A 27,002-nucleotide genomic window follows, 5' to 3' on the forward strand; every position below is an offset into this window, starting at 1 on the left:
TAAAATAAAGCATACTTGACTTTCACATAAAATGCATATTCCCTGGGGAACTATATCAAAAAATATTTGGGAGATAGCATCAGCAATTAATGGTAATAAGATATCATTAAATTTATATCACCATCATTATTCTAAAGCATGTTTTTCTAAGTATTTTTATAGCAGATTTGTAATTCACATATCATAAATTCAATGTTTTTAGTATAGTCACAGAATTGCACAGCCATCAGGACCCTTTATTTAAAATATTTTTACCACTGTGAAAAGAAACCTCATATCCTTGGACATGAGGTAGTGGTCCAGTTGCTCAAAAAATAGCATTGGTGCTAAATGTACTAGTGTAAGGAACTGAAGTAGCAGGTGCAATGTGTCAGGTATTGAAGGTGTGGGAAGGATTTGTAGCTATAAGAATGGTGAGATCTTATGCCTATTGCAAGGTGCCGTTTATACACACAAAAGAATAATGAGCAGCCTAAGATGAGTAACAGGCAGTTAAAATCAAGGTATGAAATCAGGGGGACTTTTTGATGAGCTCTCATCATCCACTGCAGGAAGACGGGGGAAATCAAACACCAAGCGCAGGATCCACCAGAGACTGAGTATCAAGGACAGGTAAATGCTGAACTAAGGTAGGTCTGTTTGGACAAGGCAAAGTCCCAGTCCGAGAAAATGCTGACTCACATGGTAAGAACATCTGGGGGGGTGCTTGTGAAGACTTTTTACTCCTCCAAATCCTCCAAATCTATCCAACTTAAACACGTGGCTCACTGCTAGCAGTGATCTCTCTTATGATTGATTGATATGATAAAATGCTGAGGCTTCCCTCCACAGGACAACAGTTGTTTTCATTAGACCTTCACTCTTCCTCTCCTATTTACTAAGTTTATAACTATAGTTAAGTCACAGCATATCCCACCTTGCAATATGCTGAACTGGATAATAAAGGAAAAACTCTAATACTCAAAGGAGTTGTAAGACTTAACTAGCATGTATAACTTTCAATTTTCCACCACTCCTCAACCTTGTCTGTACACACAAATCTACCTTATTAGTCAGTATGGGATAAATCTTGTTGTGCTAATAACAAATGACTCTATAATCTCAGAATTGAGTTGACTTACCCCATCACACTGGTTTATTTGCTACACATATGTCAAGGGAGAGAAAACCTCATACCAACCTCCTAGCTCCATGAATTCTTCCCTGTGGGACTCAGAATGTTGGAGCAGCCCAACTTGGAGCAACAGTTCTCTTTACAGATAACGTGAAGGAAAGATACACTGGTTCTTAAATTTTCATCTCGGAAGCTACATGCATTACTTCTACTCACATTTCATTGGCAAAGCAAGACTCATGGCCAAGTTGGTCACCATCAAGACAGAAAAATATTTTAGAATGGAATTTTAGCAGAGGATATTTCATACACTACTACAATCTGCCGTGTCTAACTATTTATTTTTAATGACTGAATAGTATTCCACAGTATGAATGTACTCTAATTTATATTATCCTTTTTCTAGTGATGAATATTTTCAGTGTTTCACGTATTTCAATGTTAGAAACTATGTTGAACAGAACATGGATCAAACCATACACACATGTCCACATACAATTTTTAAATTGGATTTGATAAATAAAAAGAACACAGAATTATTTCTTTCATATCTGAAAACCTGAGTATCAAATATATAAAACCTTTGTATATCTACCTTTAGCTAATATTATATTTTTCCTTTTTTGTAATAATCTTTCTGTAAATAGATTCATCATTCCAAAAGTACTGGACAAAAAGTTCTTCTAAAAATGCATTATTTCAGTGGCAGAGTGCAAGACCACCTTTACCTTTGGTTGTTAGAAAATGGACATTTCCGTGTCTACTGAGGGCTATGCTGTCATGGACAGAGGAGGAAGGATGGTCTGCCATGCTCTGATATGATTTCCTCACCACTGCTTCATGTCTTTTCTCCCAGTGGGCTCAGGTTGCATAAGAAAACAAGTACTTATAAACCTCTGACTACACTGGGTCTAATGGATGAATTCTGATCATCTCTGTGATTATTTCCATTCCCTAATCCATCAAAGGTCTGAACACAGAGCTGATGTTTCTTGCTTCAGTGAAATGATGCCATTCTTTTCCAATTTATGGAACAAAGTAGATCAAAGTTTGTGTAACATTCTCTTAATTCAGAGAATAAGTGTCAAAGAGGTATTATCAGAAATAACTCAGAAACTGCCCAACATAATTAATTATATATATTTTTAAATCCACATGCTCGTTTGTGGCTATAACAGTCTTTGCAGAATAAATTAATCACATCTGACATATAAGGTGAAGTCACAGTTTAATATTCAAAATTAAATATAACATTTCATGCTGTTATCTAAAGAGTACAGTTTTAAATAATTTTCAGTTACAGACACATAAATATATTTTTATTCCTTCATTCATCACGAGCATCATGTTGGAAATTACTTAAGGTATTCAATTAAAGACAATAGTTGAGGGTTTCTGAAAATAAGGGAGAAAGACATGAGTATGTGTTCTCAAAAACATGTGCAGGAATTGAGTCTATATAAAAGCTGAGAAACTTTCTTGTCTGTAACAGAGGAAAGAGAAGGAAAGTATGAGCTTGGATGATGGCAGGATTTGAGTTTTAATATGGATCAGTTAGAAGTTTTCAGAACTGATAGGCTGAAAGTGGCAGAACCTAGTGGTTATGAATAAAATTCTGGCATCAGGTATCTGAGGCTCAGACTTTGTTCTTAGTATTTAGGGGTTTACAATTCACATTCAGACACTCAATCTGAACCCTCACAACATTCATGGAGTGTAATAGAGTCATTATTATTTCTTTTACAAAAAAGGAAATTATCAATTTGAAATGTAAGTCACATAACTACTGCCATAAACAGATACTATATGATCACAGAAAATAAATGAAAGGGAAACTCTGTATGCTGAAAGGGTTTCAGAATTCTTCAAAGAGAGGATAGAATGGTTTCTACCTAGATTATCAGAGATGCAAGAAAGAAATTTTATAAAAAGTGGGTAGAAATATACAGGAGAAGACCCATGTGAAAACCAGAGATAAATTTGGTATATAGTGAATATACTATTTTGGATTGATTAGGCAATTCTTTTTTTTTTTAATTTTATAAACATATAATGTATTATTAGCCCCAGGGGTACAGGTCTGTGAATTGCCAGGTTTACACACTTCACAGCACTCACCATAGCACATACCCTCCCCAATATCCATAATCCCACCACCCTCTCCCTAGTCCCCTCCCCCTGGACCCCTCAGTTTGTTTTGTGACATTAAGAGTTTTAAGGTTTGTCTTCCTCTTGATCCCATCTTGTTTCATTTACTCTTTTCTACCCCCCAAACCCCCCACATTGCATCTCTACTTTCTCATATCAGGGAGATCATATGATAGTTGTCTTTCTCTGACTGACTTATTTCGCTAAGCATAATACTCTCTAATTCCATCCATGTCGTCGTAAATGGCAAGATTTCATTTCTTTTGATGGCTGCATAGTATTCCATCGTATATATATACTACCTCTTCTTTATCCATTCATCTGTTCATGGACATCTAGGTTCTTTCCATAGTTTGGCTATTGTGGACATTGCTGCTATAAACATTCGGGTGCACGTGCCCCTTTGGAGCACCATGTTTGTATCTTTAGGGTAAATACCCAGTAGTGAAATTGCTGGGTCATAGGGTAGCTCTATTTTCAACTTTCTGAGGAACCTCCATGTTGTTTTCCAGAGTGGTTGCACCAGCTTGCATTCTCACCAACAGTGTAGGAGGGTTCCCCTTTCTCCACATCCTCACCAGCATCTGTCATTTCCCGACTTGTTAATTTTAGCCATGCTGACTGGTGTGAGGTGGTATCTCATTGTGGTTTTGACTTGTATTTCCCTGATGCCAAGTGATGTGGAGCATTTTTTCAAGTGTCTGTTGGCCATCTGGATGTCTTCTTTGCAGAAATGTCTGTTCATGTCCTCTGTCCATTTCTTGATTGGATTATTTGTTCTTTGGGTGTTGAGGATGATAAGTTCTTTACAGATTTTGGGTACTAGCCCTTTATCTGATATGTCGCTTGCAAATATCTTCTCCCATTCTGTCAGTTGTCTTTTGGTTTTGTTAACTGTTTCCTTTGCTGTGCAAAAACTTTTGATCTTGATGAAGTCCCAATGGTTCATTTTTGCCCTTGCTTCCCTTGCCTTTGGCGATGTTCCTAGGAAGAAGTTGCTGTGGCTGAGGTTGAAGAGGTTGCTGCCTGTGTTCTCCTCAAGGATTTTGATGGATTCATTTCTCACATTAAGGTCCTTCATCCATTTTGAGTCTATTTTCATGTGTGGTGTAAGGAAATGGTCCAGTTTCATTTTTGTGCATGTGCTATCCAATTTTCCCAGCACCATTTATTGAAGAGGCTGTCTTTTTTTCACTGGACTTTCTTTCCTGCTTTGTCAAAGATTAGTTGACCATAGAGTTGAGGATCTATTTCTGGGCTTTCTATTCTGTTCCATTGATCTATGTGTCTGTTTTTGTGCCAGTACCATACTGTCTTGATGATGACAGCTTTGTAATAGAGCTTGAAGTCTGGGATTGTGATGCCACCAACTTTGGCTTTCTTTTTCAATATTCCTTTGGCTATTCGAGGTCTTTTCTGGTTCCATACAAATTTTAGGATTATTTGTTCCATTTCTTTGAAAAAAATGGATGGGATTTTGATAGGGATTGCCTTGAATGTGTAGATTGCTTTAGGTAGCATAGACATTTTCACAATATTTGTTCTTCCAATCCATGAGCATGGAACATTTTTCCATTTCTTTGTCTTCCTCAATTTCTTTCATGAGTACTTTATAGATTTCTGAGTATAGATTCTTTGTTTCTTTGGTTAGGTTTATTCCTAGGTATCTTATGGTTTTGGGTGCAACTATAATTGTAAATGGGATTGACTCCTTAATTTCTCTTTCTTCTGTCTTGTTATTGGTGTAAAGAAATGCAACTGATTTCTGTGCATTGATATTATATCCTGACACTTTACTGAATTCCTGTACAAGTTCTAGCAGTTTTGGAGTGGAGGCTTTTGGGTTTTCCACATATAGTATCATATCATCTGCGAAGAGTGATAGTTTGACTTCTTCTTTGCCAATTTGGATGCCTTTAATTTCTTTTTGTTGTCTGATTGCTGAGGCTAGGACTTCTAGTACTATGTTGAATAGCAGTGGTGAAAATAGACATCCCTGCCATGTTCCTGACCTTAGCGGAAAAGCTTTCAGTTTTTCTCCATTGAGAATGATATTTGCGGTGGGTTTTTCATAGATGGCTTTGATAATATTGAGGTATGAGCCCTCTATCACCACACTTTGAAGAGTTTTGATCAGGAAGGGATTTAATCGGCAATTCTTGTGAAGAATAGAGAACAAGTAGTTAGATAGTGATTTTTAAAATATTGATTGGTCTAGCCTTGGATACCAGGATACAGATTTTTTTTTTTTTAGAGTTGTATTTATTTAACATGAGAAGGGGACAGACAGCAGGGGAAGAGGGAAAGGATTTCAAGCACTCTCCCTCCTGAGTGAGAAACCTGACAAAGGGCTTGCTCTCAAGACCCTGAGATCATGACCTGAGATGAAATCAAGAGTCAGACATTTAACTGCCTGAGCCACGCATGCCACCCTAGGACATAGATTTTAGGCTTAATAACTGAAATAGGTACAAATATTTCAGGGCTACAGGTATCAAGCACTAGCATAAACAATTGACATAAAATATCTCATTTAGAGTTCTCAGTAACACTAACAAGTCAGCTGATATTATCCTGATTATTACAGGCATATCAATTAGTGAGGTTGGGTTTTTTTGTTTTTTTGTTTTTTTGTTTTTTGTTTTTTTAAGCAGGTTCCATGACAAGCATAGAATCCAACATGGGGCTTGAAATTAGGACCCTGAAATCAAGACCTGAACTGAGATCAAATATTGGATGCTAAACTGAGCCACCCAGGCACCTCTCGAAGGTTTTTTTTTTTTCTCTCATGAACAAATTGTAATTTGTTATATAGGAAGCCCATAATGTTTTTAAGTGAGTTGTCACAGTTTGAAGTACAAAGAACAAAGTGTTAAATTTTGGAGACCCCATCTTTCCATTGGTAAGAAGCAGACTGAGAAAGACTCTCAGCTAAAAACACAGACTATTTCTCATAGACAAACAAAGATGACTCAAAGGACATGGACCCAAATACAAAGGAGAGATTCAGAGACTATGGAGAACAATAAATTAGGAGACAGCTCCTGAATCTAAATAGGTTCTAACAGGAACGACTTCCTGTCTCCAGTCAGATCTGGTGACATACACCTGGCTGGATTTCAGAATTGCCTTAGACATGATTGCTACATAACTTACATCCCACCCACAGCCTTCTAAAGGGGAGTGCCTATGGTGGCTAACTTTTTCCTGTCTTAACATTGTATATTATATCTATTTGAGGCAAATATGTTTTCACTTTAGTTCATAGGTTTGCATATTAGGAGCAGAAACACCTTGATCCATGTTCAGAAGCAAAGCGGATCATAAGGTCCTGGAGTTTGAACTTGTTCTACTAATAGGATGAGGCTCCCAGGGATGTGAGTAAATATATTTTATAAGTGGAAAAGCCATGAATTCTTCTTACAAGAGGGTTGATTGTGCAAATTGCTCTTGAAAAGTTTATTAACAACCCATCCTCAGCTTGTATGCATATGTCACTTTTCCCATTAAGAGATGTCCCTTCCCTTCTATATGAACTGACTTTGTGACTTGCTTTGGAGAATGTAACCAGTTGTATTAGTTCTGTGGCTAACCCTTAAAAAACACAAAACTTTCTGCTTTAATGCTCTGATAACTCAGAAAATACAGAAAGGAACAGAGTTGAGAAGAACTGCTCTTCCATGCAGAGAACTGAAGTGCCCAAGCCAAAAATAAGCACATACTGGCAGACATATGATGAGACCTTCTCTTACCTTAATAACTTCAGCCTATCAGGTAATGCTGTCACATTATGACCCCTGCTGATGTGACATGGAATGGAAGAAGTACCATATGAGCTTAGTCAACACATGAGAGACAATGAATCACTCTTGCTTTAAGCCATTATGTTTCAGTCAGTTTCTTCTACAATAATAGGTAACTGAAATGGTATATTAAGAAAACAACTCATTTCAAAGGGAGGGTATGTGCTATCGCGAGTGCTGTGAAGTGTGTAAACCTGGCGATTCACAGACCTGTACCCCTGGGGATAAAAATACATTATATGTTTGTTAAAAAAAAAAATTTGGAAGGGGAGGCGAACCATAAGAGACTATGGACTCTGAAAAACAACCTGAGGGTTTTGAAGGGTCAGGGGTGGGAGGTTGGGGGAACAGGTGGTGGGTAATAGGGAGGGCACGTATTGCATGGAGCACTGGGTGTTGTGCAAAAACAATGAATATTGTTACGCTGAAAAAATAAATAAAATGAAAAGGTTTATCTGTTGTCAAAAAAAAAAGAAAACAACTCATTTCAAAGGGAGAAAATAAAAGAACTTGTTTTTTTTTTTAATTTTTTACTTATTTATTTGACAGATGGACATCACAAGTAGACAGAGAAGCAGGCAGAGAGAGGGGAGGAAGCAGGCTCCCCGCTGAGCAGAGAGCCTGATGCAGGGCTCCATCCCAGGACCCTGGGACCATGACTGGAGCCGAAGGCAGAGGCTTTAACCCACTGAGCCACCCAGGTGCCCTTTTTGTTTTTATTTTAAAATTTTTGATATCCACTCATAAAATCCCTTATTATCATGACAGTAAGAGTATAAGCAAAAATTATATTTTATTCAACATCACAGACTCCATTTTAAAATTTCAGCTTGAATTTTGTCTTCTGTGTCTTTGGTTAACTCTGTGTTATCAATGAATGAAAATGGAAAAATATCCAGTTTGTGAGTGGAAATAACATCCTCATTTCAGGCATAACTAATAAGTGGAAACCACATTTCTCTTTACTTATATGAAAGGGAGGCATCTCATCTTAACTGGGCAGTGGGGATACACATGGCATCCTCTGTCCCAACACTAGGTTCTGTCTTTCATTTCGGTAATATTCCATTAACAAAAGGATTTATTTTTATTTTAAAAACTAAGACACTATGTCTCCAATCTATGACAGAATTATATTCTACATGTATATTGCATTTTTGAAAGTTCATGCATTTTATTTTTATCTAACTAGAGAGAATATATATTCCTTTCTATGCATTAAGTCTAAATACATGGTTAGCATTTATCTTAATATAGCTTAGAAGGAGAAAAATGCAATTATTTCTATATGGAAAGAGGAACTTTGTCATTAGGTAGATGATAGAGACTGGAATGGAATGGAATGCAATGGAATAGAATGGAAGGGGATAAAATGGAAAAGTCTGGAGACCCTTGGGAGAGGCTCTTGTGGTTTAAGAAACTATGATGCAGAAGATATTTTATGCAGTGGCTCAGATGGAAATCACAAAGGCACAGAAACTCAAGAAGCATAATGTGTTATTTCCAAAACTTAAAGTCTGTACAACAAAATAAAAAAAAAATGTAAGTACAACATCACATGATTTAAGCAAGTCATTCTTGTCATGCAGAAATCTCTCCCTATGTCAAAAGATACGTGTAACCATCCACAGAGAACATCATGAACAAAATAAAAAACTTGACATTGAGATCATTCTAAATGGTCTGAAATTTCTTGTAAAGAACACATCCAACTAGGTCTATTCATCACATTTCATTTAATAGGTCACTTTGGGATGGTTTTATACTATTTTGCTTGCTTGTTCCAGAAAACATAACTCTTACATAACATTATATTATCAATCTACAGACTTGTATATGCCCAGGAATTTAAAGAATGGCCTTCCAGCTCCCCCTCCTCTCTTTTGCCCTTTATCAAGATAAACATAATTTATGTTCCTTACATGTCTACAACCAGATATACCCTGCAGATTTTTTGACCCTAAAAAGATGTATATTGGAACTGGCTCACAAAGTTGTTGAACAAATTTAAAGGTCTTTAGCTTATTTCTTTAACCAAAATTTTCCTTGCCTTTTCCTATACCTCACATTACTTCTCTTTCTGAGATATTTGTACCTCCCATCTTTCTGTTCTCACTGGTCCCTGTGGTTTCCTGAGTTATTGTCTGAATATTTGACCCATGATGACTTTGAACTGATATTCTTATTTCCTCTTTATCATGTTTCACATTCTGCGACTGCCAAATAATAACCAACAAGATAAAGTGACCAATATCAGATGGACTACAGATTTTGTTTAGCAGGAAAAATAAAGCAAAACAACAACAAACAAGGCTTGGAATTCTGAAAGAAAGAGAATCATCTTTATTTTGAAAAAATAATGGCTTAACATACGGGTTCACACATCTGGTTGGATTCTAAAGATTTTTATTTAGTCAACATTTCTGGTTAGGTTTTGCTGTATAACAAGTAACCCCAAAACACAGTGCTTAAAACAACACATTTTATTATATCTGGTAGGTTATTTTTAGGGTCAAAAATTCAACCAGGGGACTTTTAAGTTTCCACTTCCTTATGTAAGGAGCTTGCAAGTCATCATTTCATCCCAACAAGTAAGAAGATGAACAGACTGAAAAATGATCAAATCTTCCTGGATTCATAGAAAGAAGAAGACACAGGAAAATTGTTATTAGGACTGAAAAGACAGAAATGCAAATACAGAGAGATACAGTTTACCAGAACAGAGCCTCATGAGCTGAAACAGCAAAGGACCCGGTGTCAAGATAGGAAAAACTGAGCACTAAAGTGAAATTCTGGACTTTGGTGATAATGATATGCCAATATAGGTTCATCCTTGGTAATAAATATATTATCTGGGGAGCGATGTTGATCACAGAGTGCATAGGGGGAGGCGGGCATATATGGGAAATCTGTATTTCATCTCAGTTTTATTGTAAACTGCCCCCCCCCAAAAAGCCTTGAAAAGTCATAAAAGAAATTCAGGCAGGGATCTGCTAGATGATTCTTCTCCCTTAACACAGTTTTGATTAAGGTGTTTTAAGAAAACTGGATTGTCTGTAGCACCCAGTTGGCTTTATTCATGTATTCCGTGTCATTGTTTGGGTGGCTGGAAGGATGAGCTGATCCAGATCTCTCAATCAGAGAGCCACGCACTGGCTGTTCTCAAGGTAAGTGGACTTCTTATGGTTCTCCCAGATAGTGCTCATAGAGCAGGAAATGGAATCTGACCGTTTCTTCAATCCTGGTCCCTAACAGGCCGTTCTTTCTCAGCATTTTATTGGTCAAAGCAGAGAGTTTCCCCAGAACAAAGGAAGTGGTGTAGATCACAACTATAGATACTGGGAATGTCAAAGAATATAATGGATCTTTAATCTAACACAGTAAAAACTCACCTAGATCCCCCCAAATTTGGAGGCAGTACATAGTTATAAAACTCACCAGTAGAGGATGTAAAAAAATAGTAATTGCCATGAGTTCTCTGGGTATGTGTAATGTCGAATAGTTTTCAAATGTTAAAGGTCATTTTCACTGTCCACACGGATATGCACTACAAATCCATGGAGTGATTCTAAATGAGAAAGATGGTCATGGTAGGGCTTGACTGAGGCAAAATAATCAATGCAGTCCAGCCCACAGGGCTCTGCTGACTTCTCTAGCATTACCCAATACTACAGAAATGCTTTTTGTCTTGGCCATTCCAAATTTCTTGAAATCCCATGACCCCACCATCAAAATGCACTTCCTTCACTTCTATTGCTAAGCACACCTCTCAGCATTAATTTCAACAAGTAAAAGTCCACTAATATTTTTAAATTAAGATTAAGAGTTACTTCCTTTGCTGAAGTACTCAACTTCTAGTTTACTTCTCACTCTTCTGGGTGCCAATAGCCCACCAAGCCTACCTCTATTAATTTATCATATATATTGATACAGATGTTGCAATTCCAGTCTCTTCTAAATGGCTCTAAGCATTGTTGGTCCACAGAGACTGAGATTCCATTATTTTCCTTTCTTAGTATATGATGTAAGTACTCAACGAATGTTTGATTGTTGATTGAACAAAGGTTGATTGAACAAACGACTGAACCAATCAGGTGTATTTCCTGTTTGCCCTTATCTTCAGCACTAGAATGTTTATGACCATTTAGTCATTTATCCTCTTTTCTCCAACATCAAGCAGTCTTCTTTCAGCCAGTCTTTTTTCACTGGCTGCTTCATCATTGGTCCCTCTTGATCTGTTGCTCCTAACTTTCACCATACCAGTCCTCAAAATACAGTGAAAATCCCTGTCATGGATCCAGGTTCAGACAGGAGACCACAGCCTGGCTCCAGTAAACTTACTCCCTCCCTCAGTTTCTCCAAACTAGAGGTAAGAGTGAATTCTTCCTGTTAATCATTTCTGGGTTTTCTCCCTTCCTTTGTTGACTTCTCAGCTCTTCCATAACTAATTTTCTAAGTTAAATTAACTCCCAATTTAAATATTTAGAGATGTTTCTACTTTCCTGTTTGTATCCTGACAAAAACAGTCTCTAAGAGAGTAGGATTTAGAGAGATAAGTAGGCCATAGCAAAACTCCCAAGGTCAGAATGGGGTTTTCCTGGTCTATTTTCAAGCAAAAATTACATTTTCTTAAAGACTATCGTGGTTTCACACAAATCATTTTAATCATGTTGACTGCAATTATTACTAGTAATCTGTGTATAAATTTAAATCATAATAAATGGACAGGAGTATAATGGATAGACAAGGTGGTTATAATTGGACACTCAAAATCACAAGCATAGCATCTTACCATGTCAACATGCTACCAGCTTTCAACTACAGAGCCAGTATAAGCTCATAAATCTAGAAGCTTAATTTCATTGTATCAAATGGGACTTAATGGCTGTTATTTGTTATTTTCCATGTTTATAACTATGTTTGACATACCTGGCCTACATTTAATAGAAAGTTAATTCACTTTTAAAAATCCTTAACTTGTACTGGGAATTGGGAAAAAAAAAAAAAGGAGGCCATCCCACTACTTAAAAAACAAATGTGTTTTATTAAAGAGTTATCTTGTTACAAAATCTTTAACTTGGAATTATTCTCAAACACTGAGAGCTAGATATTAGAAATGATAGTTTCATCAGAATTTCCATTACCAATAATACCAAAAATAATGATCAAGAAAAGCATTTATTGAAGTTAGTTGACATCAATAATTTGATTAATTTTTCTTTCAGTGTTGGTCCTGTGAAATACAGCAGATAGGAATCTCTATATAAAATGTATACTTTATAATAGAGACTGTAGTCTACAGAGAAAAAAATAACATGTTCAAAGTTCCGAATTTCTTACCAATGGCTTACAATGTATTTTTAAAAATTCTACACAGGACTTCTAAAAGCACACACACACGCACATATATATATGTACATATACACGTATATATACACAACATATATGTATATGGCAAATACTATATATAGTTTTACATTTATTATTTTTCATACAATATTTTTGTGAATGTTGTTTTTTTTGGTTAAAGAAAGCATTCTACAAATAGATTAGCTGGATAAAATATTTGGTCATTTGAGGGCTCATGACATTTGAATAAAGGACCTAATAAAGATGAAAAGCACTCCAGGTGGAAAGGACCTCAAGTGCAAAGGCCCCGAGACAGAAGCAGGACTGACAAGCTATAAACATCATAGGGAGCCAGCTTGGCAGGGCAGAGCAGTAAGGAAGGAGAATAGAGAGGATAAGGATTCCAAGGTAACTGGGAAGCAGATCATGTAGGTAATCTTTTGAGTCACTCTAAAGACTTTTTTCTTAATTCTGAGAGAGAAGAGACACCATTTCAGGGTTTTGAGCAGAAGAGTGACACAATCTCAATTTTATCTTAACAGAACTGTTCAGGATCTTTGGTTAAGTGTACGTCGAGTGAGTGGGGAGAAGCAGGAGGATGAGTTCATTTGAACACTATTACAATAACCTAGGTAAAAGATAAAGAGGGCTTGGACGTGGGTGAAGGTGACAAAAGTATTCAATAGTTTTGGATTCTAAATATACTTATATGTTAGTGCCAAAATGAAAGTGACAATTGGAAGTGGGATATGAAAGGAAAAAGGCATCAAAAATGACCCCAAGGTTTTAAGCAACAACAAAGAGAAAAATGGAATTGGGATTCACTATAATCATAGAGATTTCTTTCCCTCCAAATTTTGCTTCATAATCCATGTGCCCAAGATCTTGCATAATGGATCTTGCTTACACTTTTAGCCAATGCCCTCAGTGGAAAGTTTAGCACCACATAGCCTGGGCAAAAAGAGGATTTTCCAGATAAAACCCTTTGTAATTTAAAATAAAGCAGTTTAGCAAGATACAGAAGTTAAAATCCTGAATAGTCTAAGCAGGACCTCTGTCTTCACACTTTCTAGGGTGAAAATCTGACTTTTACGCCATTTTGAGAAAAGCTATGATTATTATTCTTACAGTAACTGAGTTTCTCTTTCTTTGGAGGAAATATGGGCTGGTGCTGGTACTCCTGTAGGGTAAAGGGGAAAGAAGAGAAACAATCAGAAATTGAAAAGAAAGTGGAAAGAAAACGTTCTTGCTGCAGGGAACTCAGATATATGCCATCAGACATTCTTCACTAGTTCCTATTGTCTCTTCTTAGAATACTGATTTCTTCCTCTCTAATTGGCTAAATCTTAAATTTATTTCAATAGTTACTCTGGTGCCATCTCTAGAAAACCTTACTTGAGCTTATCCACATATGTGAGTCTGAATTAATGCTGCCACGGCATTGGGCTGTTTTCAAATAGTGGTGTTTTTTTCCAATCTGTATAATAATCACACACCTATCTCTTTCCTCCATTGAACTTACTCTCTCTGACCACAGATAGTCTCATCCATTTCTTATTGCCAACACCTACCCTAGCACCTCTTAGTGCTAACGTCAACTTTATACATCAATTCAACAAACAGCCACCCGCTTACTCTATATCAGGCGCTCTGACAGGCACTGATGATAAAACATCAGACACACGAGTGCCTGCCTTCCTTCATGACCTGTGTAGACTGAAGAAAGACTCATGAAAACAAGGACAAACCCACATGCTATCTACACCAGCAACACCACCAAGCATAATCATGAAAGGGTATCCTTAGGTGTCTGCAATGGCCATGTAGGATATCACTGGTAAGTCTGATGTTATATTATTTGGGCAAAAGTTTCCTTTCATTTTAATGGATTTTAAGATGACAAATGACAGTGGCCCCAAACAAGAGTTCTGTAGCCAATCAATCATCCTGAACCTCAAAGCCCTTTCTCAGAGAACAGGTGAAGAGAATAAATTTATTCCGGGGAAATTTTCTGTTACATACAATGCATGCTAACTTATAAGGAAGAAAAAGCCAAGGACAACATTTTTACATTTCAGAAGTGGTCAATGATAAATGGAACAAATGCAACCAAAATTTTAAGACAGTAATAAATAAATACTACACTCACCAAACCACAAGGAAGGAAGTCTGCCTGTCATTGTCAACTCGTCTTTACCAGAATCTGCCTGGGACATGAAAGACGTGTTTTCAAAGATATTTTTGCCTCTCATCTCTTGGAATATTCATGACCCAATGCAGTCTTAGAGCCAGGTGTTTACTTTGGGACTCAGGAAATCTCTCTATGAATTATCCAGGAGGGTTTTGTGAGTTTAACTTTGTCGAGTCCCTCAATTTTAGAAATAAAGTTCTTTCAAAGTTGTTCCTACTAAGATCAATTCTTAACTGTCTCGCTTTCTCAGTCTCCTTTCCCAGAACTCTGTTTCAGATATTCGAAGATTTATTACTTTTAAAGCATTTATTAATGTATTTACACATTAACTGAGTACCTACTAGCACTCTTCCAGGCACCGAGACTATACCTTTGGGTGAAACAGATCGATCTCTGCTCAAATGGAGCCTATATCGTGACAATGAAAAGTTTATTCAGACATCAAAGGTGAATTTTTCTAGGGATTAAGTTACTGCTTATTATTTATAGTGAGTTTTAAAAAATTGACTTTCATATCCTCAAAAGTTAGGGAGGATACAGGCGTAGAAACAAACAAGAAATAAACAATGTGCAACAGGACGAACCTGATTTATCTGTGATACTCATATTTTCAGAAGGCTTTCTCTTTTACAGCACTTAGGAGAAAACATACTAAACATAAAATGCTTGATGTTACCCCAAACCTCATGTCAAAAATGTTACTTAAATCATGCAGTTGCGTAGACATCTAGATATTCTATTTATAGAAAGTTTATGTTAAGAAAATTTCAGAGTGAATGTTGTAAAACTGTAACCTTAAAAGATTATTTCTCTGCTTTCTCAATGTCCTATATTTTACTTTTACTACAGCAGGTAATTTTACAAACAATCCCTTTTTCATATTTTTGCCAACTACTCTAAAATATTGCTATCAGGGAAGAGGATATGAAATGTTTTTTGAGTACAATCACTCTAATTCTCCATAACATAATCTTATTGCTTTAAAAATAAGAGAAGAAATCTGTTTTCAACATTCAACAGAAGCTAGGTCAAATCTAATGTTCAGGTAGACACCAGCTGAATGTGGCAATTTTCTTACCTTTCGTTCTGCTACTCAGAGTAATGGTTGTGTGTATCTTTACACATGTGCCTTCTAGCATTTCTACTAGTAAATATCTGGAAATATCTGGAGCAGCTCCCACTTACCCTAATTGTCTCTACTGGATTTGTGAGTTTTGTGTTTTACTTCACTTTATTATCGCTCTGTGATTACTTGATGCTTAATCCTTGGACATTTTGCTACCTGAAATGTGGTCAACAATTTTTGAATACTTCAAAAAGGAAGTTATACAAATGACTAGCCAGCATATTAAAATGCACTCAACATTATTAGTCATCAGTACTTGCAAATTAAAATTACAACTCCAATAAGAGAAGGGCTTAAATTAAAAAGATTGACAGCATCAAATATCGGTGTGGATATGGAGAGAAGAAACTCTCTCACACTGTTGGGTGAGTGTATAAACTACTACAGCAACTTTGAAAGAATTCTAGTTGTTTCTTATAAAACTAAATATAAAGCACCCCAGTGACTCTTACTTGAAAAAATACATGTATTCACAACAAGAAATCCATAAAAATGTTCACAAGAACTTTATTCATGAAAGCTGACAAATTTAAACAGCTAAAAAGTTCATTAACAAGAGAATGAAAAAGGAAACAAAACAACTGTGATATATTCATAAAATGGAATATTGTTTAGCATAAAAATAGAACAAACCATGGATACATGCAAAAATACTGCTGCATCTCAAAAACATTATTCAGAGTGAAAGAAAGCTTCAGAATATACGAAGTCAGTCTACGATGAAAATCATCGTAACAGTTGTTGCATCTGGCTGGGGTTGAGAGAAGCAGAAATTGATTGGGAAGAGACACAAATGACTTTTCTGAGGGTGAAGGTGATGTTCAATATCTTAATGTAACAAAACTATATTCGTTTGTCAAAACTCAGCAAATGGCACACCAGATTTGTCCATCCTATTCATTACCTTTCCACTAAAATAAATAAATGAAAATACTGAACTCAGTTAGTGATATTCAGGATGAAGTCTCTAGGAGTGAAATGTACCAAGTTAGTAACTAGAGATTATTAAACATCATCCAACCTATGATAGATGAACTACATCCCCGAAAAGGGCATGTAAGATGATAGGATAGAGAAGTGGCTAGACGGATATATATGTGTTAAAGCCAGTGTAGTGAAGTATTTATTATCGACTGCATAGGGTGTTGTATGATTCTTTCAAATGTTCCATAAGTTTGAAAATTTTTATGATAAATGTTGGGAGATACTCAGAATGGTAACAGCAATAGGACAAAAGTTATATTTCGAGGCATCTGGTAACTCATAAATTTGATTAATGTGAAGTCCTTCTAAAATAACTTTTTAAATAATGCTGTGAATATTTTATCCTCCAGCATTGGTTTGAATCAGAATCTGCAAGACAAGTATAGTGATTGTTATCTGTGTTCATGAAAGAGACTGTCAGTATCCCTTTTGGCACAAGGGTTTAGGATAAGTCTGGTTTTATAAAAACAGAAGAATTTGATACATTGACAGGATAATAAGGCCTGTCATTTTGTATTTTTAAACAGAGATGTCAACGATATTCAAGGACACAAACTATTTCCTCTGCAGAAGAAAAGCTATGCTATATAACATGAGAGTATTTTAGGAAATTTATCTTTGCATGGCACCAACTCAGCTTTTGAAAATAAGATTTTTACTGCTGTCGTTTAGTTTAAACATTAGAAAACTTCCAGGACACAGTTTTCTCTCTCAAGGGAAATTCAATTTACAGATTTAGTCTATGTTTCCATGGGATAATTAATTCTGACCTACAAAGAGAAGATAAAACCAGCTCCATTCTCTTTCCAGAATTGTGCAATATAAGACTTGGAAGAATCTTCAAGATCATCTAGTTCATTGCTTTCCAAATTGTTTTCGTTGGACCCCTAACATGTTTAAAGGGACCTCCAAGTTTAACCTAGGGAGCTTTGGCCCCATTTCAATTAGAGAAACTTCCCCTTTCACAGATTTGGGTTGTAAGATTCTGTTTGAAAAATATGTACTGCAGCAGGAAAAATGCATGCCTCCAGAAACCATTCATGTGACAACTTCCTCATTTAACAGATTAGAAATCTGAAGGTTAGAGAAGCTAAATTAAATGACAGGAGGTAAAACAACTAAATAGTACCAGAGCTAAAAGTGGAAAGCTCTTTTCCTGACCTTTAATTTAGTGCTCTGTCTCAGAAACTGCCCAAACCCCTGTAACATTGCACTTCTCTTTGTTGTCTGTCTTTGCTGGATAGCATCATATCCTCTGATCACTGAGAAAGATTAAGCTTCTACGATGGAAATTAAAAAAAAAAAAAAAGACAAAAAAACACGAAAACAAACTCCCCCCTCCCTGAATTTAATTGTTTAGCACCATTTGTATTATAAGCTGTCCTGTCATTCTCAAGACTGGCACACATTAGAATCACCAAGAACATTTTCTTAAAAATATAATCCTAGGCTCCCATACCTTGAGGTTCTAAGGCAGTAGTATCAGGAAAGAGTTTAGGAATCTGTGTTTTGGGTATGAAGTTTCGTACAGGAATCCTCTGTTGTCTTCCGAAGCTATTGATTTAAGGAACACACTTTTAATGGTTGGTGTTTCCCAAACCTGGCTGTTAAGAGACTTACCTGAAAAGGATTTTGAAATTATGAATCACTCGGCTAAGACCTATTCACTCAGAATTTCTGAAATGAGACCCAGGTTTTCCACTTCAAAAATCTTAAGGGGGTGCCTGGGTGGAGAGTTAAGCCTCTGCCTTTGGCTCAGATCATGATCTCAGGGTCCTGGGATCCAGCCCGGCGTGGTCGGGCTCTGCTCAGCAGGGAGCCTGCTTCCCCCTCTCTTTCTGCCTTCCTCTCTGCCTACTTGTGATCTCTCTCTGTCAAATAGATAAATAAAATCTTTAAAAAAAAATCTTAAGGGTACAAAACAAGGAAGAATTCAAGCAAAACCAATCTCTGTGGAGTTCTGATTTGGGAATCAACGTTAGTTGACAATATCATGAACCTATGGACGTTCGTGCTAGCCTTCTGTGAAACAAACAATGTTGTGTTTTGTTTTTCCTTTAAAGTTAGGTATCTCAAAGATTCACGTTACATTGCACTTTCAGGACAAAGCCAATGTCAGTCTACAAAAATTATAATGAACATTTTTTTAGGCAGTAACTTCAACTTCCTTTTCACAATTACTATGTAGAGTTATTATTGATACGCTTATTATAGTAACATTCTGGTCAACGAATAAGCATGGAGAACTTTACACTAGCAAGGTATATATATAAACTAGGCAGATATTGGATGAAAAATCAAAACGCTTTTTCTCCCAAAATTAGAGGAGAGAGATACACAAACAAAAAATAAAAAAACAAATTTAAAATCATCGTTTAGGACAGCAGTATTTAGTTAAATAAATATGTACCTGTTTGAGCTGAGTTTCATTAATGTATATCAGACACTGACTCATAATTTGTTTCCTCAAATTATTGCCAAGGCTTCATCTGCACCGGAATCACCTGGGTGAATTTGAGAAATGAGGATTGCTGCCTGGCAGCTAGGTATGTTGAGAGATACTATAAGTTAAGTGACAAAGGTGGGATGGGCACAGGATTGGAGAGTACTGGCAACTAATTCAGGACGTAAGGGTCAGAGTAGCAGAAGGGAGGATAAGATGGTTAGATTAGGGGTTCAACCAGTTGGGTCTGAAATACCAGCATAGCTAATTGCTAAATTATTTGCAGAGTGGGGTGGCAGGGGCAGAGATGAAGGAATGTCATCCATCTAGTTATTCCTTGTCATATTCTAAGGAAGAATGTTACATTCAAAGGTCAATGATGTACTTACTCTTGTACCCTCTCTTTCCTCAAAGAAGGGTGTTCTTCTTCCTCTAATTATGTGCCTGGAAACTCTCAGACGTCTTGAGATCCGCTTAAAATGCCACATTTTAAAATTTGTTTTTTCTCAGAAATCTTTCTGATTTGCATTTCTTTTAAATGCATAGTTCTTGCTCATCTCTGTTATCATAAAATTATATTAACCCGTGGTTTTAGCATTTTAGTTAAAGGAATGGGTCTGAAATTCTTCACTTGTATAATGGGGTTTTTTGGCAGTATCCATGCCATATACATCTTGGGGGATCAAGTGGAGTAACCTTTATAACGTGTTAACAGTGTCTTGCATGTAGTAAGTGTTCTGCAGAATTCTAGCCATTGATTGCTGGTATTAGCACTTATTACCTTGAACTAGAGCCACTGGTCTGCATCCATCTTGTTAAATAAATGGCATTTTTTTAAAGGATGAAAATGTGCCTAATACAAGTGGAGAAATCACCTCAGAAGAGTAACTTGGGTATAGTTGTTACTCAGTAAGTTTGGCTACATCTGCTGGGAATATTAGAATAACAATTCTAGAGCAATGCTTAATAGTGCAGAATTAATCAGTGATACAGGGAATCAGGCATGATAAGGAAAACTTTTTTTTTACTACATAAAACATTCACAAATATTTTATGAAGGAGTCCTTTATGATGCCTATGTTTTTCTAGGACGTAGGTCATGTAGACTGCTCTTCTATCTAAAGCCAGAATTGTTTGCCAAATCTCATATTTCATACATATTTCATTATGATAATGTATTAGTTTGCTGGTGTTGCTGAGCAAAGCACCACAAATGGAGTGATTTAAACAGAAATTCATTGTCTCACAGTCCTGGAAGGTAGTAGTCCAAGATCGAGATGGCAGCAGTGGTTTCTTCAGAGGGCTGTGAGGAATAAGCTGGTTCATACTTACCCTCTATCCTGTGACTTTCAATGGCTGTTGGTAATCTTTGGTGTATATTTGGTGATATTTCTACAAGAAATATATTTCTTGATATTTCTACAAGAAATATCACCCAATTGCCTGAATCATCTGCTTTCATCTTTACATGGTACTTACCCTGTGTGTGTCCAAAATTCCCCTTTTCATAATGGCACTGGTCACATTGGTTTAGGGTGCACACTAAAGTCCTCATCTTAACTAATTACATCTGCAGCAAAGCAATTTCCAAATAAAGTCACATTCTGGATGTTAGGTCTTCTTATGAATTTGCCGTGGCAGAGGGGAGAAACCCAATTCAACCTATAACAGATGGACTAAAAATTTTAATATAGGGTATCCTATGTAAATAATTCTCTCTCTTCACATAAGGTTACATTTTAAAAACACATCAACTCCCAGGGTCAGTTTAACCAAGAGTCATTGGAATTTCTCAGGTCTAGAAGGACATAACCAATTTTTTTCTCATGTGTTTTCTTCTAAATGTTCATATTTTCATAATAGCTTTGAATCTGATCTCTGCTTTTATAAAGAGACTTTTAATGGACACATTTGAGTCCCAAGGAATTTCACACAATGATAAAGAGAATATTTATTCAGGTATAATGAGAATATTTATTCTTACTAAGTGGCACTACTTTAATAGAAATTCTGCTGAGTGACTGGGCAAAGAGAATTACTAAGCTGCTATCACATAACATGTATAGATAAAATTTAACTCACAATATTTACCCAGGCAGTAAAAACATTTTTCTTAATAAATTTGGATTAGAGAAAGGAAAGTACACTGAAAGTATATATTGCAGTAAACCTTGGTTTTGACATTTCATGTCCCTAGGGACACAATGCAGAACTGAGGAACATCAGATCAAAGTATGTTGCAGAAATTGTAGGTAATTTCCAGTGAATACTGTGTCAGTAGCCATATCCCCAGAAACTGTGATATGCCTCATCTATAATACAATCTTTTTTCTCTTTTTTTTCCTAAAAAGAACTAAGCTTAATGAGTCTCTGAAAACAGCTATGCTATAGAAGACAAGGCTAGTTTTGTTGAAGATATGAGCAATTGCATCATACTTATTTTTGTTTTCCTTCTATAATATTCACAGGTGCAATCACAAAGATGAGAATTTTAGTTATTCTATAAAACTTAAGGTGAGCATTAAAATTATCTCTGTTTCACAAATAAATAAATGGAGGCAGAGAGAAGGAGTGACAAATCCAGGACTTGGATTCCTGTTTCTATTTACTTAACCATTAAATTACACCATTTTTAAAATTGTACCAGTAATTAATTTCCATAATTCCACTTGAACTGGTCATTCAACTGATGCGCAAATGCTAACTTAATGAGAAAAATAAACTCTTCGTAAAATTTTAACCATGAACTATTAAAGAGGTTCATCAATCAAATATTTATTGAACATCTACTCTGCCAGGCTTTGGGTGACATCTTTGGGAATAGCTATGAATGGCACAGACAACAACTGGGAGTTAAATCTGGACTCAAGGAGGAAGGAGAGAAGTATAAAGGAAACAAAGAAAAAAAAATAGCTTCGGTGCTAAAAAGAAAGTAAAAGATATGACATGACACGAAGTGTTGAGACAGAGAGATTTTTGAAAGAGTGGAAGAATGTGATCTTCGAAGGTAAGACATTTGGGTGACACTCTGGTTATAAAACTCTGGTTATGAAAGAGACCTATGGTAGGAGTGTTCCAGGAAATGAATGGGGAAAGCGACTGAAGAGCTAACTTGCTTGGTATTTGCAACAAATGTTAGAGAACTCTGCACCAAGTCTCAGGATCAAGTTCAAGAGCTTTCATGAAATTTTAGAGAAACTAATGATTGAGGACTCAGGTTATGTCTGCTTGTTCTCCCAGTGCCATGACAAAATTCCTAACAAGCATAAATGGGAGGTCACCGGCTTGTGGTTCCATATCAGTTAGAACTGGGGCCTTTTAAAAATCAAACTTTCCTTGGAAACCAGTTAAGATTATATTTAGGTAATGGATAGAGGGTGACCTTTCTTATTTAAATACATAGGGGGAGGGAAGGAAAAATAAAATAAGACAAAAACAGAGAGAGAGGCAAACCTAAGAGACTCTTAATTATAAAGAATAAACTGAGGGTTGCTGGAGGGGAGGTGGGCAGGGGATGGGTTCAATGGGTAATGGGTATTCGGGAGAGCACTTGTTGTGGTGAGCACTGGGTGTTATATATAAATGAGGAACCACTAAATTCTATTCCTGAAACCAATACTACACTATATGTTAACTAACTTGAATTTAAATAAAATCTTGGATGAGAAAAAAAAAATTTCTTCTATTTATAAAGCAATGCATTATCATATAGTTACTAGCCTCTTTAATAATATATGAATAATTTTACATTAAATAAACTGATGTCTGAACTTTAATCTTCCTTTCTCTGTTTTACTTATTATTTCTCTTATAAACCTATCACTTTTTACCATACAATTTAATTTGTAAATTTTGTCATTATTGTTTATGGCTTTTAATTCTCTGTAGAATATGAGCTTCATAAGTGCAGAGATTATTATCTGTTTTGTTCAGTAATGTAAAGTCCATAAAAATGGTCGATAGATAGTAGGAACTCAATGGATATTGAATAAGTAGACAGATTAATGAATAAATGAATTTAAAATAGTGTTTAGTGGCTACAAATTCAAAATCATACATGTGTATTTTTTCTGAAGGGTAGGACATCAGAAAGTGTGAGTATTTTAGAGAGAATCCTATGGTTGAACCAGGTCATCTCTTAAATTTTCTTAAGCCTTTTCCATAATTAATATGTCCATGATTCTCTGTCACAACCATCTAGTTTAACATCTACATATGAATGTTCAAAATACAGACAAACAAACAAACACAAATATGTATGTAATATTCTCAGTAAATATTTTGTTAAATATTTTGTTTTACATTAAAACAGTCTTTTTTCTTTTTATGAATCTCTAAAACTGGCATAGACAAATGGATGAACTTCATATTTTGGGTAGCAATTTCTTTTTTTTTTTTTTTATGGGTAGCAATTTCTTTTTGAGGTTTCTAAAATCCTAAAAGAATTTAAACTTAAAAAGAACCTAGTTTAATTTTTTGTGAATGTGCAAATACATACCAAGACGCCAAACACATGATTCATGAAAGGCTAGTAGTATGGAGGAAGAAACAAGTCTTTGGCATATTTACACTTAGAAACTTTAGTTTATGAAGTTTATATACAGTCCATGTCCATATAAAACAAGAGAGCTCTTGCCTTCCCAAACACACAAAATAAATATTATTTTTTTTAGAATTACAGCTACCCTATAAATACCTAACATCATAAACACTGTAAACTTAGTAGATTTTCAAAGTAAAGATAAACCATCTATAGTAGATGTGCTAAATCATTCATAGTGTAGCATAAAAATAAGGAATGAAACCTAAACTTCAGTGCATGCCTTTAACATGTTATTTTTCCCTTTCTTAACTTTTTTATTTACAAAGATAATAAATGTATATCTTTAAAAACTTTTACACTCTTCTTTAGCCCCAGAATGAACATCACCCTCAGAAACACATATTATCACATTTGTAGGAAACCTTCAACGACTCATGTTATTTAGAAAGGGAAAAGTATTCATAATTGACAGCCTATTTTAGAAAACTCCTTTCTAAAATAAGATTTTGGTTAAGACTTATTTATCATGATTTTGGACAACCTTATTTTAGGAAAGCAATTTTGAAAAAATAAAATATTTGTATAAGATCTTATTGATTCAGCAAACAAAAGAAAGAGACATACCTTAGTGTGACCTAATTTATGAAAGTATATATGAATATCATTGTAAAATAAAAATATGCACATATTTATCTCAAAATGTGATTAAACACCATTTTAAGTTCATTTATTCACTGATCTATTTATTTATTCAATATCTATTGAGTACCTACTCTCTATCAAGCATTTTTCTGTACTCTACATTACTGAACAAACTAGAGTTTCACTAGTGACAAGATTGAGACTCAGAGAAAATGAACACGTTGTCTTTGGCTACAAAGTGAGAAATATAAGATGCAAATCAAATTTTCATTGACTCAGTTATTAATCTTATAGGCATGCTACACTGTATAGAAAGAGCTGAGAGGAAAACCAGCAGAGAAGGAAAATTGGTTAAATAAAAATTTTTATTATGTGAGTCTTTGACCTAAAATGCCTTTTTTCCTCAAAAACTTATAACTATTTTAGAAATTTCTGTTACTGTTATAGAAATATAAGGTCTGCAAAGTAAATCAATGTAACAAATACACTATTTTCTTGATGGCTGGGGATTTTACAGAGCCTTGGGTGACACTTTTGAGACTATCAACTCATATCAGCATGAGAAAACCACCACAGTATTTCTGTTTGAAATTTTTTCTTTTTTTTTTTTTTTAAGATTTTATTCATTTATTTGAGAGAGAAGAGAGCAGGAGCAGGGGAGAGATAGAGAGAGAGGGAGAAGCAGACTCCCTCCTGAGGGAGGAGCCCCACACAGGCTGGACCCAATCCCAGGACCATGACCTGCTCTGAAGTCAGACACTCAACTGAGACACCTAAGTGCTCCTGCTTGAAAATTTTTCTATTCTGCTTATATATTTAGACTGCTTGGAAGCAAAAAAATAAGCATACCATTTTAATACAACTAGAAATGACCATGAGCAGACTTAGTCATCTTAAGCCAAACAGATTTTTATACTAGTTTTTTAGTTTCAATGCCAAAAGACAATCAGGTGATAGATGAAATAATGGTCTTACAGCATAGTGATTAAAAGCACGGGATCTGGAGCCAGATTCTGATTCTCTGAATTATAGTACTGGACCACCCACTTAACAACCACTTAATTTTTAGTGACGTAATATTCTTCTCAGTTTCCCCATCTGTAAAATGGGGTTTAAAAATGTACCCATCTCTTGGTGTTTTGCTGAAGATTAAATAAAGAAGGCTTAATTCAAAATATACCTGGGTTTTTATTATCAGGATGCAGACAGAGAGGAAGGTTAATTTATTTCTGTAATTCTAGACAAACCCCTCAGTTCTCTATGGTTCTTCATCTGCAAGATGATGATACTAGGTCAGAATCCTCTGCTGAAAAACTGAGCAGATGATACCCTCTCAACCCAAGAAGTTTTGGGAATTGCTGTACTTGTGCATTCAAATAGCTCTGGGCATAGTGGATCTGAGTGAAAAAAATGTATCTACGTGATACACAGAATATTTAACAAAAAATTTAGACACTACAATGATATTTAAGGAACTTTGGAAAGAGAGTGTATAAAAGGAACTAGGGGTCCTGATATCAGGGACAGGTATTCATATCTGAAGGAAACTCACTGAGGGAAACTGCCATCATTACCAAATTCACTTTTCAAATTGGGAAAAAAAAAAGCTGGTGTTTATGGGATGTTGGGAATAGTGATACATGCTCTTCAAATTATTTTATTTTATACCAGCCATGATATAGGACATGGCTAAGCATGTTTGGACCTGTTCAGAAAAATCAAATAAAAGTCTCAGATAAAAATGACTCCACAGAATTGGAGATCTCATTTTCCTCTTTCTCTATGAAACTGAAACTTATTACTCAAGAAGGCTGGCCACTGTGACCCCCTTGTGAAATATCTGTGCCAGAATAGAAAATTCCATCCCCTAAAATACCAATGGAGGCTATACGTTGTGACTGTTTGAAACACAACAGATGCGGGCGCCTGGGTGGCTCAGTGGGGTAAAGCCTCTGCCTTTGGCTCAGGTCATGATCTCAGGGTCCTGGGATCGAGCCCCACATTGGGCTCTCTGCTCAGCAGGGTGCCTGCTTCCCCCTCTCTCTCTGCCTGCCTCTCTGCCTACTTGTGGTCTCTATCTGTCAAATAAATAAACAAAATCTTTAGGAAAAAAAAAAAAAGAAACACAACAGATGTTATGCAGGAAGAAAGAGAGTCTGTGACGAGTCAACATTGGGGAGGAACTCATCAGGCAAAATTAAACAAGTTGTTTTTTCCTTTTTTTACAGGAACACTTATCAAGGCCTTCCATTCATGCATGGTTACCATAATACACACCGTGTCCTGAATTTAGGGGAATACAGGGGAGTAAGAATCATCTCACAGAAGTGATCACACTGTGGAAAATGAGGAGAACAGAAAGCAATTTGGCTGTTTTGGAATCTGCACAATGTGGATTGAAGTTCTGCTTCGGAGTCTCATAACCTTGGGCAAATTACCCAACTGCTCTGAGCCTCCATTTTCTCATCCATAATTAGAGACACAGACTTCGTCATCATCTACTTTCATATCTCAGATGCCAGTGACTCAGAAAGATATTATTAACATTTGGAATCGACTTACAGAAGGTATTTCATGAACTTTGCTATATAAACACTGCACCTGAATACAGTCTAAACGAGCTTATTAAAATTTAACTGATGTTCTCTCCTGTCTTCGC

The sequence above is a fragment of the Meles meles genome, chromosome 8, assembly GCF_922984935.1.
Source record: "Meles meles chromosome 8, mMelMel3.1 paternal haplotype, whole genome shotgun sequence".
In the NCBI taxonomy this organism is placed as follows: Eukaryota; Metazoa; Chordata; class Mammalia; order Carnivora; family Mustelidae; genus Meles; species Meles meles.